The 17,106-nt window shown below is 38.3% G+C and overlaps 1 protein-coding gene across 8 annotated transcripts in view; it reads right to left on the bottom strand.

The window, feature by feature from the left end:
- PATJ (PATJ crumbs cell polarity complex component) overlaps positions 1-17,106 on the bottom strand; it is a 368,893-nt gene that overhangs the window by 174,858 nt on the left and 176,929 nt on the right. The window lies entirely within an intron of this gene.

The raw sequence follows: 17,106 nt of genomic DNA on the forward strand, positions 1-17,106 counted from the left end.
CAAAATGGTTGTATGAGGAGGCCTTATAAATAGCTGTGAAAAGAAGAGAAGCAAAAAGTAAAGGAGAAAAGGAAAGATATGGCCATTCCAATGCAGAGTTCCAAGGAATAGCAAGGAGAGACAAGAAAGCCTTCCTCAATGATCAATGCAAAGAAATAGAGGAAAACAATAGAATGGGAAAGACTAGAGATCTCTTCAAGAAAATCAGAGATACCAAGGGAACATTTCATGCAAAGATGGGCACAATAAAGGACAGAAATGCTATGCACCTAACAGAAGCAGAAGATATTAAGAAGAGGTGGCAAGAATACACAGAAGAACTGTACAAAAAAGACCTTCACAACCCAGATGATCATGATGGTGTGCTCACTCACCTAGAGCCAGACATCCTGGAATGTGAAGTCTAGTGGGCCTTAGGAAGCATCACTACGAACAAAGCTAGTGAAAGTGATGGAATTCCAGTTGAGCTATTTCAAATCCTAAAAGATGATACTGTGAAAGTGCTGCACTCAATATGCCAGCAGATTTGGAAAACTCAGCAGTGGCCACAGACTGGAAAAGGTCAGTTTTCATTCCAGTCCCAAAGAAAGGCAATCCCAAAGAATGCTCAAACTACCGCACAATTTGCACTCATCTCACATGCTAGTAAAGTAATGCTCAAAATTCTCCAAGTCAGGCTTCAGCAATACATGAACCGGAAATTTCCAGATGTTCAAGTTGGTTTTAGAAAAGGCAGAGGAACCAGAGATCAAGTTGCCAACATCTGCTGGATCATCGAAATAGCAAGTTCAAAAAAAACATCTATTTCTGCCTTATTGACTATGCCAAAGCCTTTGACTGTGTGGATCACAATAAACTGTGGAAAATTCTTCAAGAGATGGGAATACAGACCACCTGAGAAATCTGTATGAAGGTCAAGAAGCAACAGTTAGAACTAGACATGGAACAACAGACTTGGTCCAAATCAGGAAAGGAGTACATCAAGGCTGTATATTGTCACCCTGCTTATTTGTCTTATATGCAGAGTACATCATGAGAAACGCTGGATTGAAGAAGTACAAGATGGAATCAAGATTGCTGGGAGAAATTTCAATAACCTCAGATATGCAGATGACACCACACTTATGGCAGAAAGCAAAGAAGAACTAAAGAACTTCTTGATGAAAGTGAAAGAGGAGAGTGAAAAGTTGGCTTCAAGCTCAACATCCAGAAAACTAAGATCATGGCATCTGGTCCCATCACTTCACGGGAAAACAATTGGGAAACAGTGGAAACAGTGGCTGATTTTATTTTGGGGGATTCTAAAATCACTGCAGATGGTGACTGCAGCCATGAAATTAAAAGAAGCTTACTCCTTGAAAGGAAAGTTATGACCAATCTAGACAGCATATTAAAAAGCAGAGGCATTATTTTGCCAACAAAGGTCCATCTGGTCAAGGTTATGGTTCTTCCAGTGATCATGTATGGATGTGAGAGTTAGACTATAAAGAAAGCTGAGTGCCGAAGAATTGATGCTTTTGAACTGTGGTGTTGGAGAAGACTCTTGAGAGTCCCTTGGACTGCAAGGAGATCCAACCAGTCCATTCTAAAGGAGATCAGTCCTGGGTGTTCATTGGAAGGACTGATGTTGAAGCTGAAACTCCAATACTTTGGCCACCCGATGCGAAGAGCTGACTTATTTGAAAAGACCCTGATGCTGGGAAAGATTGAGGGCAGGAGGAGAAGGGGACGACAGAGGATGAGATGGTTGGATAGTGTCACTGACTCAATGGACATGGGTTTGGGTAAACTCTGGAAGTTGGTGATGGAAGGGAGGCTTGGCGTGCTGCAGTTCATGGGGTTGCAAAGAATTTTACATGACTGAATGACTGAACTGAGTGAAAGACTGAATGAAGTTTGTACTTCAATTTTTTCTTTATCAAATTATGTTAAGTTTCTCCAATAGTATCTTAAAGAACAAAAATGACTTCCAATTTCTCCCTCATTAAAAAAGTGATCTTTAGAATCCTCAAGTTATCATAAGATCTCCTTACATAAAAAAAAATTCACATTTCATCATGAATTCATCATTCATCATTGAATCCTTCCCATATTTTTGTAAACACCTCCATTTGCAGGTGAGCTGGACTGATATTCAGAGAAGTAAGGTGATCTGGCCATAGTTGGGGCCAGGTTTACTGAAGAAAATAAGAGCTATGTACTCTCACAACACAGCTCTCTCATAGATTAGAAGAATTTTAAATAATAAGATGCTCCCTTAGGAGAACTCAAACAATGCCAGGTTTTAGTCTTAGATTATTTGCCAGGCTGGTTACCTAAAATTTATCCTCAGAGCCTGTAAAAGAGAATCATGATTGAGCTCCACCAGCAGATTCTAAGTCAGCAAGTCTGAGGGAAATTTTAGAAATAGGGTAAAGTTTTCTGTGTAACAAGATCCTTAGATGATTCTCATGGGCAGCTGGGTCTGTAAATAAAAGACTAATCTCCCATAGAATTGCAATATTTTTTTTTCTACAGCAGTCATGACAGTCAACCATAAAGTTCACAGACACCAAATTTAAGACAGGCTTTAAATGTCAAACACAGAACTAATCTAACATGGAGATTATCTCTGGCTCCACAATTATACTTTAGGATTAAATGAGAGATTTGTCTTGACTGTGCAATCAGCTCAGTTCAGTCACTTGATCATGTCTGACTCTTTCCAACCCCATGGACTGCAGCACACCAGGCTTCCCTGTCCATCACCATCTCCTGGAGCTTGCTCAAACTCATGCCCATCTATTGACTATAAAATATTCTATCATAATCTATTATAATTTATTATAATCTATAATTATATTACATATATGAATTATAATTTAATTATAATCTAGTATAATCTATTGACTACACAGTAGATTACTTTGAAATCTGAACCTCAATCTTTCTCCTACACTACTGGGCTGCCCCTCTCCTTCTCCAATTTCAAATGTTTTCTGTAATTTCCATTACCAATTGCTTCTACTCTGTGGGTATAATAACTGTTGAACCAGAATTTCAAAAGGGGAGAAGGGAAAAAAAGTTAGCTAGTGTTTGGGGGAAAAGTAAACCTGATTTCTCATCTTTGAAAAGTCTGAAATCACCAGCAAGTTCGCTAATTAAGAATTTAAGAGAGATGTCACAGCTGAGGTCTTTCTGTGTACAGCTGAGTCAGCACAAACTGTTCTACAGATAAGACTCTACCTCACCACAGGGGAACCCCACACTGCCTGGCATTTGCTCTAAGGGGTTCTGGGACGTATTTCCATGGCAACCAGTAGACGGGGGAACAGATATGTGGAAGAGGCGAGGTAAAATGAGAATAGTATTTTTAAAACACATTCATTTCAGTTTCACTAAAAAAACATTGAGGAGGGGTAAAAAGTATTATTTTATTTCAAGTCAATGAGATTTTTCTCTAAAATTAAGAAAAGAAATCCAAAGAATTCATACTTTGTTTCCTATACACAAACATCCATCCACCCGGATAAATTATGGAAGTACTAGCCTTTAGTAACATACCCATTACTGGTATGTCCTAAAAATGTTTGCAATAGTCAATCTTTACATTGATTTTCATTGATTTCCACAGTGTGTTAGTCCAGTGGAAGCAGTTCCTATTCCAAATAACCTAGACATCTTCCTTTTCGAAATACAAATCAAAGATTAGGAGATATGTAACTCTCTTCTTTGGGCTCTAGGTGTTAGTATCCCTGAATGAACATCAGACTAGAGTAACAAGAGAGAGACAGAGAGAGAGAAGGAGAGAGAACAGTCTTTTGACTCAGCTGAACAGTCACAATTGTTTTAAACATGGATTCTGCAGCCTCATGACAACATTATCTGAAGAAAAGAATCCCAAGTTGCTCATAATTCTGTATCAAAGCATCAGCGCTTGTCCTTGGCCACAAAAGCCAGTAAGATTTCTCCAGTGTGGTCTCTGGCTGTTTTCCTATCATCATAGGATATTAGCTGTTGCTAAGTAACAGAGCCATTCTCCCAAGAAAGAAACAATTCAAGTCACTGCCCAGGGTTTTAACAGCAAATGTTCAAGTCACCAGAATAAAGACCCAATACAATTTCAGAAGCATTTAGTCACCAGGTCTGTTTCCAACATAAAACAATTTAATATAGAGAAAATATTTGAGTGCTTCTTATATATTAAATACAATTTCATTTTTAAACAATCAGATTATGAGAAGCATTTCTTAATCTACTTTTCTGACATTGTAACCAACTTTTAATTCTGTTAGAACCTGCAGACTTGAGAAGTGAAAACATGAAAAAAACCAATCAGAAGAAACAGCACGTGAACTCTAGTAGTAAGAAGCAAACCTCAAGTGAAATTTCAAGCCAAATAAAGAAAATAATGAAAATGTGTCAGTGCAAACAAACTATATTTGATGTGACAAATAAACAAACTTTTCTCTTAAATGTAGATACTTTTGCCAGTAAGTAAGAGTGACAATATTATGTGGACCAACAGATAAAAATTAAGACACAAAACTTGAGAACTACAGATAAGGATGATAATAACAGCAAGACATTGTTCTAAGTAATTTAGTTTAATTCATTTCATTTTTATGAACACCCTATGCAATAGGTATTGTTATCCCCAACTTTACAGATGAAGAAACAAAGGCACAGAGAAGACACAAACCTGCACAGTAACACAGCTTGTGAGTGATAAGACAGGGATTTGAAATCAAAGTCTCAGGTGAGAGTCAGGGCTAGAATTAAACAAAAGTAATACTCACAGAACTTGGAAGAAAAACAAAGAAGCCATGTCATTTCCTTCCTTTAATTCACAAAAAAATCAATCTATTTTAAATATTGAATGGAAAAGGAAAGCAACCATAATGTTAAAGTGACATAATTTAGGCTGTCAATTAGAACAAGAATCACTACAATTAAAAGACCACAGCGTAAGAAAAAAAAAATACTCAACTAATCATGAAGATCTAAAAATTTCCCATTAGATGAAACAAAAATCAAATGAATCAATATGCAATAAGCAAATATTAAATAAAAGGCACTATATAAATATCAATTGAGCTTTCTCTGTTAGACACTATTTTGATCCCTTGGCATATTTGGGATTATGAAATGTAGTTCTCAAAATGTCCATTTACAGTAAATTGAAAACACAAATTGTTGTATATTCATACAGTAGAACTTTACTCGATAATGAAAACAAATAAATAATACTACAGGCAACATATCTGAACACAGGAAACATACTGTTGAGTTGAAAGACCAAGAAAGAACAGTGTTTGCTGTTTCTGTTCAGTTGCTCAGTTGTGTCTGACTCTGAGACCCCATGGACTGCAGCGCGCCATGCTTCCCTGTCCTTCACCATCTCCTGGAGTTTGCTCAAATTCATGACCACTGAGTCACCCCCTTCTCCTCCTACCTTCAATCCTTCCCAGCATCAGGGTCTTTTCCAATGAGTTAACTCTTTGCATCAGGTGGTTAAAGTATTGGAGCTTCAGCATCAATTCTTCCAGTGAATATTCAGGACAGATTTCCTTTAGGACTGACTGGTTTGATCTCCTTGCTGTCCAAAGGACTCTCAAGAGTCTTCTCCAGCACCAGAGTTCGAAGGCATCAGTTCTTCAGTGCTCAGTGGTTTTTATTGTCCACCTCTCACATTAGTACATGACTATTAAAAAAACTATAGCTTTGACTATTACAGGCATTTGGAGACAAGGTAATGCCTCTGCTTTCTAATATGGTGTTTAGGTTTGTCATTGCTTACCTTCCAAGGAACAAGCATCTTTTAATTTCATGGCTGCAGTCACCATCCACAGTGATTTTGGAACCCAAGAAAATCAAGTCCTTCATCCTTCACCATTTCCTTTGTTTCTTCATCTATTTGCCATGAAGTAGTAGGACCAGATGCCATGATCTTCTTTTTTTTGAATGTTGAGCTTTAAGCTAGCTTTTTCACTCTCCTCTTTCACCATCAAGAGGCTGTTTAATTCCTCTTCGCTTTATGCCATTAGGGTGCTGTCATCTGCATATCTGAGGTTATTGATATTTCTCCCCACAATCTTGATTTCAGCCTGTGCTTCATTCAGCCTGGCATTTTGCATGATGTACTCTGCCTATAAATTAAATAAGCAGGGTGATGATATACAGCCTTGATGTACTCCTTTCCCAATTTGGAACCAGTCTGTTGTTCCATGTCCAGTTCTAACTGTTGCTTCTTGAGCTGCATAGAGGTTTCTCAGGAGGCAGGTAAGGTGCTCTGGTATTCCCATTTCTTTCAGAATTTTCCACAGTTTGTTGTGATCTATACAAAGACTTTAGCATAGTCAATGAAGCAGGAGTATATGTTTTTCTGGAATTCTCTTCCTTTTACTATGATCCAACGGATGTTGGAAAGAAACCAAGAAAGAAAACTGCATACACCACATAATTCCACTTTTTATCAAGTTCAAAAACAGGCAAAGCTAATCTATTTACAAAAAAATCAGGACAGTGTTGACCTTTGGGGAAGAAAGAACAGTGAATCAGAGAGAGCATAAAGTGATTCGGGGTGCTAATAATTTGCTGGTTGGTGGGTGAATATTCATCAAACTGTGATACAGCTTTTCTGTTTGTACGTATTTCAATAAAACTTTTTTTTAAAAGAGACAATAAAATCATGAAATGTGAGGATACTGCCTGAATTCTGATTTGAACAAACCAACTACATTTTGAGACAATAAAGAAACTTGATTATGGATTATATATTAGATAAAACCAAATAATTACTGTTATATTGTATGTATACATATTATTCAGACACAACTATACAGTTGTATAATATACTTTGCACAAATACTATAGTTGTATTTTTAGAGATTTATAGGTATGAATGGGGCTTCCCTGGTGGCTCAGTAGTAAAGAATCTGCCTGCCAATGTAGGAGACACAGGTTCAATCCCTGGGTCGGGAAGATTCCCTGGAGAAGAAAGCAGCAACCAACCTCAGGATACTCGTCTGGGAAATCCCACGGACAGTAGGAGGCTGCTAGGCTACATCTTGGAGTGTGAAGTCAAATGGGCCTTAGGAAGCATTACTATGAACAAAGTTCACGGAGGTAACTGAATTACAGATGAGCTATTTAAAATCCTAAATGATGATGCTGTTAAAGCGCTATACTCAGTATGTCAGGAAATTTGGAAAATTTAGCAGTGGCCATAGGACTGGAAAAGCTCAGTTTTCATTCCAATCCCAAAGAAGGGCAATGTCAAAGAATGTTCAAGCTACTGTACAACGGCACTCATTTCACATGCTAGCAAGGTTATGCTCAAAATCCTTGAAGCAAGGCCTCAGCAGAAGGTGAACTGAGAACTTCCAGATGTACAAGCTGGGTTTTGAAGAGGCAGATGAATCAGAGATCAAATTACCAACATTTGTTGAATCATGGAGAAAGTAAGAAATATTTATTTCAGCTTCATTGACAATATTAAAGTCTTTGTCTGGATCACAACAAACTGTGGAAAATTCTGAAAGAGCTGGGAACACCAGATCACCTTACCTGCATCCTGCGAAATCTGGATGCAGTTCAAGAAACAACAGATAGAACTGGATGTGGAACAAAGAGTTGGTTCAAAATTGGGAAAAGAGTACATCAAGCCTGTATATTGTCACTCTGCTCATTTAACTTATAGGCAGAGTACATTATGTGAAATTCTGGGCTGGATGAAGCACAAGCTGGAATCAATATTGCTGGGAGAAATATCAACCATCTCAGATTTGCAGATGACATCACTCTAATGCTAAGAAGTAAAGAGGAACTAAAGAGTCTCTTAATGAAGGTACTAGAGGAGAGTGAAAATGCTGACTTGAATCTCAACATTTAAAAAACTAAGATCATGACATCCAGTCCCATCATTTCCTGGCAAATAGAAGGGGAAAAAGTGGAAGCAGTGACAGATTTTATTTTCTTGGGCTCCAAAATCATCATGAACAGTGACTGTAGCCATGAAATTAACATGCTTCTCTGAAGAAAAGCTATGACAAATCTAGACAATATATTAAAAAACAGAGACATCATTTTGCCAACAAAGGTCCATATACTCCAAGCTATAGTTTTTCCAGTAGTCACGTATGTACCATAAAGAAGGTTGAGCATCAAAGAACTTGGACTGCAAGGAGATCAAACCAGTCAATCCCAAAGGAAATCAACACTGAGACAGGGTTGAATATTAGAAGGACTGATGCTGAAGCAAAAGTTCCAGTACTTGGCCACCTCATGCAAAGGGCCGACTCATTGGAAAAGACGTGGATGCTGAGAAAGGCTGAAGGCAAAAGAAGAAGAGGGCAGCAGAGGGTGAGATGGTTCGATAGTATCATCAACTCAGTGAACATGAATCTGAGCAAACTCTGGGAGATAGTGGAAGACAGAGGAGCCTAGTGTGCTGCAGCCCATGGGGTCACAGAGTTGGACATGACTTAGCAACTGAACAACAACAATGCTTTTGATAGTACCTAACTCAACCTTAGGTAAAACCACTTAGGTAAAACCTTAGGGAAAACCACTAGACCATTCAGGTATGACCTAAATCAAATCCCTTATGATTATACACTGGAAGTAACAAATAGATTCAAAGGATTAGATCTAAGAGACAGTGCCTGAAAAACTATGGATGGAGGTTTGCGACACTGCACAGGAGGCAGGGATCAAGACCATCCCCAAGAAAAAAAAATGCAAAAAGGCAAAATGGTTGTCTGAGGAGGCCTTACACATAGCTGTGAATAGAAGAGAAGCGAAAGGCAAAGGAGAAAAGGAAAGCTATACCCATGTGAATGCAGAGTTCCAAAGAATAGCAAGGAGAGATAAGAAAGCCTTCCTCAATGATCAATGCAAAGAAATAGAGGAAAACAATAGAATGGGAAAGACTAGAGATCCTTTCAAGAAAATCAGAGATACCAAGGGAACATTTCATGCAAAGATGGGCACAATAAAGGACAGAAATGCTATGCACCTAACAGAAGCAGAAGATATTAAGAAGAGGCGGCAACAATACACAGAACTATACAAAAAAAATCTTAGACCCAGATAACCATGATGATGTGATCACTCACCTAGAGCCAGACATCCTGGAATGTGAAGTCAAGTGGGCCTTAGGAAGCATCACTACAAACAAAGCTAGTGGAGGTGATGGAATTCTGGTTAAACTATTTCAAATCCTAAAAGATGACGCTGTGAAGGTGCTGCACTCAATATGCCAGCATATGCTCAGCAGTGGCCACAGGACTGGAAAAGGTCAGTTTTCATTCCAGTCCCAAAGAAAGCCACTGCCAAAGAATTCTCAAGTAGTAGTAGTAGTAGTTTAGCTGCTAAGTCATGTCCGACTCTTGTGACCCCATGGGCTGTAACCTTCCAGGTTCCTCTGCCCATGGGATTCTCCAGGCAAGAATACTGGAGTGGGTTGCCATTTCCTTCTCCAGGGGATCTTCCTGACCCAGGGATCGAACCCAGGTCTCCTGCATTGTAGGAAGATTCTTTACCAACTGAGCTACAAGGGAGTCCCTAAGAATGCTCAAACACAATTGCACAATTGCACTCATCTCACACGCTAGTAAAGTAATGTTCAAAATTCTCCAAGCCAGGCTTCAATAGTAAGTGAACTGTGAACTTCCAGATGTTCAAGCTGGATTTAGAAAAGGCAGAGGAACCAGAGATCAAATTGCCAACATCTGTTGGATCATTGAAAAAGCAAGAGAGTTCCAGAAAAATGCCTACTTCTGCTTTATTGACTATGCCAAAGCCTTTGACTGCGTGGACCACAACAAACTGCGGAAAATATACTTGGGCTCTTTCTTTCAGTCTCTTAAGAGCAGACAAAGATCTGATTGGATAATCAGTATCTAAACTCCTCTGAATCACATTTAGTTTAGAGAGGTGCAGAAACCAGTCAAGAGAATTCATGATCAAGGATGTGAAGAATCAGAGTTCAATCAGCAACAAATGGCAACACCAGGAAGGGAATTCAAGAGTCTTCATTAATTAGGCCAGTTTCACTATTCTAGGTCTCAGATATTGGGGCAATTAGGCCAAGTCTAAACTGAAGTTATAGGTGGGTTATCTTCATCTCTCATTTTTTAAAATCTGACCCCAGTTCCTTACTTACTGCTCTGAGAAAACTGACCAGTCTGCTAAATCCCTATGATAATGAGGGATGTGATACAAGGTGATCGCTCAGGGAGGGAGATGCAGTTGGCAAATGATCTACAAATTGCAAGCTCACTGATGACGTTTAGGCTTAAAATACAAAATGAAATTAGTTAGCAAGCAGGAAAGTTAATTCACCTTAATCAGGGAAGATGGCTGGACTTAGTCCCTCCGTCGTGTCTGAGTCTTTGTCACCCCATGGATTGTAGCCTATTAGGCTCCTCTGTCCATGGAATTCTCCAGGCAAGAACACTGGAGTGGGTTGGATGCACTCCTCCAGGGTATCTTCCAAACCCAGGGATTGAACCCAGGTCTCCCACTTTGCAGATGGATTCTTTACTTTCTGAGCCACCAGGAAAGACCAAGGAAGATGGTGCCCATTCTCAAACATGCAGCTTCACACTATCAGTCTTGGTGGATATGCCCGGTGAGGCCTTTCTGTGAGAGCACCATCAAACCCAGGCCAGTGTTTTCCAATGTGTGGTCCATGGATTACCCAAGATAGTTGTAAGGAAAATGCACAGTTGTCTGGGCTTCATGTCACAGTTACAAAACCTAAGTCTTGTGATACAGCCAAAGAGTCATCATAGTTTTTTTTTTTTTTTTAATAAACACATCTCTAGGTAATTCTTATACACATTATAAAAAAAAGTTTAAAAACCAAGATAAGTTCCCAGCCAAGTTCAAAATACCTTAATGACCCTTAGAGATGCCTGAAAACAAGGTATAAAAAGAGTTTGATTATTACTGACCTCAGATTTTTACTAAGTCTTGAAGGAAACTTGTAATGTTTTGATTTTGAAACAGCACTGAGAAAAGCCGAAAGTAATTTTTAAAATACCCTTTATAATCACTTGTTGTATATATTAAATATCAGGAGAACACAGAATATGGCTCTTTAATCACTAGCAAAGCACTGAGTTGCAGTTCATTATGGTCAGTATGCTGTAAACTGTGTTAGACTTGGGCTGATTTTGCTTCCTTGTCATTATCCAGTCATTGGATGATGTTCAAAAAAAGCTCCACACTGGCAATGGATCACAGTGATCAGCAGTGGCACTGACAGCATTAAGGTGTTTAATTATATTTTCTGGAGCGGGGTGGGGTGGGGTGGGGGGGCAGCGGGAATGGCAGTTTCCAGTAATTAAAGCAAACTGTAGCAAAATGCAGAAAAAGAAATACAACATAATTTTTTCCAAGTTTACCTTGACCCCTTAGGAACTGATAACTTTGGAAGCAAATTTCCCTCTGCATACCTGCTTAGGAAGTCATCTGATTATATTTGCCCAGGGCCCTGTACATACATATTAGTTTTAATAACCATCAGAGCAAGATTCAGGGAAGAAGTGTAATTCTAGGTGAAATTTGACAGTATTTGTGTGTCTTCTGTTGTTCATTGTTTGTGTCCTCCACTACCATAAGAGGAGAAACTGCCTGTTTTATTGATTAGAGTTCCTAGCTCAGAGAAGGTGCAGCATAAACATATGAATACATTATAGAAACACAAAACTTACAAATTCTTCATTATCTGAATTGGTCAAAATCATTTAGGTTAATCAAAATTTCTAGTAAATATAGAGTTTTGTTTTCTCTAAGAATTAAATTGTAATAAAAGACTCCAAAATTAAGCTGAGAATACATTTTTTGGGTAATTCAGATGTTTTAATATTATCAAAAACACTATCTTTTAGGTAAAAGGAACAAGAGTCAATCAGGAAAAAAGTATACATGCTTTAGAAGGATCTTCACTGAAAGGCACATGGTGAAGTCAAAAAGAACTACTGTTCAGTTTCACTGATGACAGAGTCTATTAACCTACCCACAAGACATCAAACCTTACATTCCAATTTTTTAAAAAAAGAACAATCACCTTTCTTGTCCTATGAATTTGAGAAGATAGAATTAAAGAGTAAGAAGTGGCTAGCGTAATGCCAAACATAGTAGGCATTATACACTTCTATGAGGTTTGTTCTCTAAACTGCTAAACTTTCCTTCCTAAGCCCTTGCAGTTGGAGAGTTCCTTAAAGTACCACACAAACTGGTTTTAATCACATAATATTGCTTTATAAAATTATTGCCTTTATTTTAAAAATAAAGAAATAAACTAAGACAGTTTAAGTAACAGGCAGAAGGTTTCAAAGTACATTGTATAACATTTAATTTTAAAATAACGACAAAGGTAGTATCCCATGCCAATTTAAAGGTTTTATGAGGAAGAAGACTAATTCTATAATTTGTTATAATATGATTTATACATAATTAATTTTGCTCATGTAATTTTAAACAATAGCAAAACTTTTGTTTAACAATTTCATCCCACAGCATGTCAGATGTTTTAAACAGACTTTAGGCGAAGAAACCAGTCACTAGAGAGATCTCATTGACTTCTGCCAAAATACCACCTGACAGTTAAGAAGACCACATAAAATTCTGTATGAAAACTGCAGATGAAGGGAAGGAAGCATTCCACACACCTGGAAAAGCCAACAACAACAAAAAATTAAGTTTTAAAAAACTGGTAGCTATGATGATTATAACTAAAATACCTAAAAGATACCAGAGACTGTCAAAATAAACTGATAACATTTGCCATTCACCTACTGCCCACAGAGGAACTGATAACTTGTTTCTTCTCTAGTATTGGTATTTTTGCGCCATTTACTACTTTACCCCTTAGGCTTTAATATCTTTGGACTCTTTTCCAGGCAGTCAAGATGATAACACACAAAAAGAAACTATTTCAGCCAGTCTTCTCTCGTTTGTATCTCATCTTTAAACTGACCACACTCTGAAAGCAGCTGACAGTCAGAACCTGGATGGGATCCTACACATTAGTGAACAATTGCTTTCTTGCAAGATAAAAGAAAAGATAAATGAGAGGGGACTGAACTGCGAGGAAGAAATGAGTATAATAGAAAGGCAAAAGCAATGGCAGAGGATGAAAGCCAGCAAGGAAACATCTGCTGAAGACTAAACTCTCTTAAGGGCAATTCTGACCTCAGATTTATAACAATAACAAATCCTGCCTTTTGAGCGACAGTTACTTCCAAATAAATGATCTCATTTAATATTTCAACCATCCTTTCTGGAAATAAGAAGCACTGAAACTGGGAGGGATTAATTGAACGGCCCCAAACACTAGCGAGCAAAGGGTTGAGTCGCTATTTCAACATAAATCACCATGTCTATAAACCACATGTGTTTCTTTAAAAGGTAATATGAAACTGTATCTAATACTCAACTTTTTTTTTTAAATGTGTAGTCAAGTCCTTCCTATAAAGAGCAGGTACTGAATGCTTGTTAAAGTATCTTTCGTTGAACAGAAAGTTCAACTCTTAAGAGATAATTTAAAAGTCATCAAACAAAAAATATCCAAAGTATAGAAAAAAGTTCTTAAAATATATATATATATTTTAGGACTAAATGGAGAGTTCTTAATTTAGTACAGCCAAATAAAAATAAAGTATAGCCTCCAACTAGTAAAAATAAATGAAAAAAATAAAATGAAGTGACTCCTTTTATTTCCAATAGCCTTCACACACGGGAGCCCATAACCGTGAAAGTGCTCAGTAAACGCTCCTGAGACGCTCCACTTTCTGCCATGTTTCCCTGCACCTTAATCATGGCTCCTCTGTCTTTCCATGCCTTCGGGACTTTGCGCAGTGCTCAGAGGAGCATTCCATGACTCCTCAGGCAGGATTTGAAGTCTATTTTTTATTTCCAAGGTACTCTGAGCCTTCCTCCATCAGAGTTCTTCTTCCACTGTGAAAACCAATGGACTTCATTCTCTACATAGGAGTGGGGTTCCTTGAGAGCCATGTCCGTGTTGGACTTATTTTGCAGCCCCAACACCTATCATGGAAATCTGGCATGTAGCAAGCACTCAGTTAAATGATTTAACACTGGATTTCTCAGCCTCAAAGAATTTAAGAAGAGACTGAGTGTTTTCTCAGATCTGTCTCTCCGGGCAATCCACTTTTGCTTACATCTTGCTGCAGTTCTTTGGCTCTAAGATATTATCATTTAAAAATGAAGACAAAGGGGCACTGGCTGGAGAAAGTCTGAGCAATCTGACACAGAGGGCACCCTAAGTCCACCTTAAATCTTAGAAAACAGCTTTCCTGGGTGAATTCCCAGGTGAGTGTTCCTCGGGAGCCTGCATCTTCCTATCTCACTCTCCCAAACTCACCTGGCACAAATCCCTAGGACTCTGACTATCCAAAGCAATCCCTCCTCAGTAAAGTGGGCAGTGAAATCTATTGACTAAGACTGTGGGCTCTGGAGTCAGATTGTAAATTCAGATCCTGCTTCTGTCACTTGCAGTTGGGAAGCCTTGGGTTGGTTAACCTCCTATTTCTTTCTGTCACCTCATGCATAAAGTGAAAATAATTATGGTAATCACATGTTTGAGTTGTTTGGGGGACTATGTAAGATGACGCGTTTGAAGCATAACGACACAACACCTGGTGCTACTTTCCACTTTCACTCCACTTTCTTTACTTTGTAGAATCCCAGAGCGCCCCACATATGCAATTTTTCCACAGAATAAAAAGGCTACTTTACAGCCCACAGACTGCTGTGCCCTCTCCACTGCTGGCCTTCTGCCCTTGTCACTGGTTTACCCTGCCCCTGGTCAACTGAACTATTAACTCCTTGGTCCCTTATTCTATCCTATGAGATCAAAGACCAGAAATAAAAAAGATTCCACTGATTGACATATGGGAGGGGAGGAGGGGTGGGAGAAGTTGTACTTTGAGAACCACTGAGTTCACTTAAATATTATGTGACTTTCAGTTTCTGTTCTTAGTCGTTAGTCATGTCTGACTCTTTGTGATGCCATGGGCTATGGCCCGTCACGCTCCTATGCCCACGGAGATTCTCCCTACAAGAATACTGGAGTGGATTGCCATTTCCTCCTCCAGGGGATCCTCCCAACATAGGGATCAAACCCAGGTCTCCTGCATCACAGGCAGAGTCTTTACTGACTGAACCACTAGGGAAGCCCACTCTCAGTTTAGAGATATCAAACAATTATGATGAACATAGAACATAAGACTATATTCAAATGCAAGTAATATTTATTAAGAATGGGTTTTATATTTGGCACTGCAACAGGTTCCTTTTTATATATGTTTTTTTCATTTAATTCTCAAATTAATATTCAAGGTAGGCATTAGCCATGTATATTGAAGACGATAACCTAAAGTTCAGAAAGTTTAAGTGGCTTGATGGAGACAGCACAACTACAAAGTGATTGAGTTCAAATTTGAATACAGACCTTCTAACTCTATATATAAACATGCTTTTGAGGACATTATATGGCTTAATTCCAAAGATAAGAGTGAGTTAAATTTATGTATGTATTTTTCTTGATCAGGATTAGTAATATAAAGTGAACTTCACTTCTTCAGTATGAAGCTAAAAATTATGCTTATACATTCACTTACTCAAAAAAGTGTTTAGTGATACTGGAACTTCCCAGTTGGCCCAGTGGTTAAGAATCTGCCTTGCAATGCAGGGCACATGCACCATGGATCCCTGGCCAGGAACTAGGATCCCACAAGCTGCAGGGCAACAACTAAGCCCCCGTGACACAACCTCTGTGCCCATGCACTGAAAGACCCAAGGCAGCCAAATAAATAAATAAAAGTTTGCAGTGATGCATATGACATGACAAGCATAGTGCTTGATGCTGATGGGCAAAGGAGACCTGGCCTGGAAGGTTATCACCTAGTGGAAGAGACAGAATTAATCTAATAACCAGTAGACAAACTCAGATAAAAGGTATAAAGAAAAAGCACCATAGGTCATGCTTGGTAAAAGTATCTGTATCTGAACTGGACATCAAGGAGAACTTCCATAAAGAAGAGAGGTTTGAGTTAAGAGCGTTGACAGAGTATTATTAGGCAGGGGAAGACTGTGTGCAAAGGTTCTGAGGCAAGGAAGAGGATGGCATTCCGGATGAACCGCCACTATAGGGGGAACCCAGCCCACTATAGAGGTCGAGGGGCACAGAAGACATCGGAGGAACATGGAAAGAGATCCCGGGCAAGACCATGAGAACCCTTAGAAAATTACAGTGGGAAATCACTGAATTGGAGCAGAGACTGTCAGCAAAACAGGATGAATGACTCATCTATGAAGGTATCCAAATGAACAGCCAAGTAATAAGTGAAAGTTAAAGCCTTCTTAAAGACTATAGTATAATTAAATTAAATGCAAAAACACTATAATGTTAATTTCCAAAGAAGCAGGCAAACAGATTTAGTAGCAGACCAAAAAAAAAGAAGAAGAAGGAAAAAGGAAAAGAGAATTCATCAATACAGCACAATTTTTTCCCCACTTGCTTTCTATTTTACATATGGTAATGTATGTGTTTCCATGCCGTTCTCTCAGTTCATCCCACCTTCTCCTTCCCCTACTGTGTCCACAAGTATATTCTCTTAGCAATGCAGCACATTTTAATAATCAGGCATAGATAGAAAATACTTCTGTATGCAACCACAGATTAGAGGTTTTAACTTTTTATTACAAAATTAAGTTTTCTAATACCCTTATTCATTTTTATGATTCCAAGAATATATTGTATAATCAAATTATCAGGCAGTGTAGTCAAGTAGGGTGTTTATATATGATTTGTTTTTAAGCTTTAACTTACAAACTCCACTGAGAGTAAATGCTGCCTTATCTTCTTTTCAAATTACAACTTAGGCAGAATTTAAATACCTTTTCTATATGTCAAAGAAAACAATGCTGAAAGTTTCAATCTGCCAATATGTCACATTTTAATTTTACCGCCTATTTTAAGACTAGTCAAGAACACATAAGAAATCACATCACATTTTAATATACCTTAATATAAACTATGATAAACAATAATGAAATACATATTACCTTCTAGAAATCATTATAGAAAAA

This window comes from Odocoileus virginianus, chromosome 5 (assembly GCF_023699985.2).
Source record: "Odocoileus virginianus isolate 20LAN1187 ecotype Illinois chromosome 5, Ovbor_1.2, whole genome shotgun sequence".
Taxonomy (NCBI): Eukaryota; Metazoa; Chordata; class Mammalia; order Artiodactyla; family Cervidae; genus Odocoileus; species Odocoileus virginianus.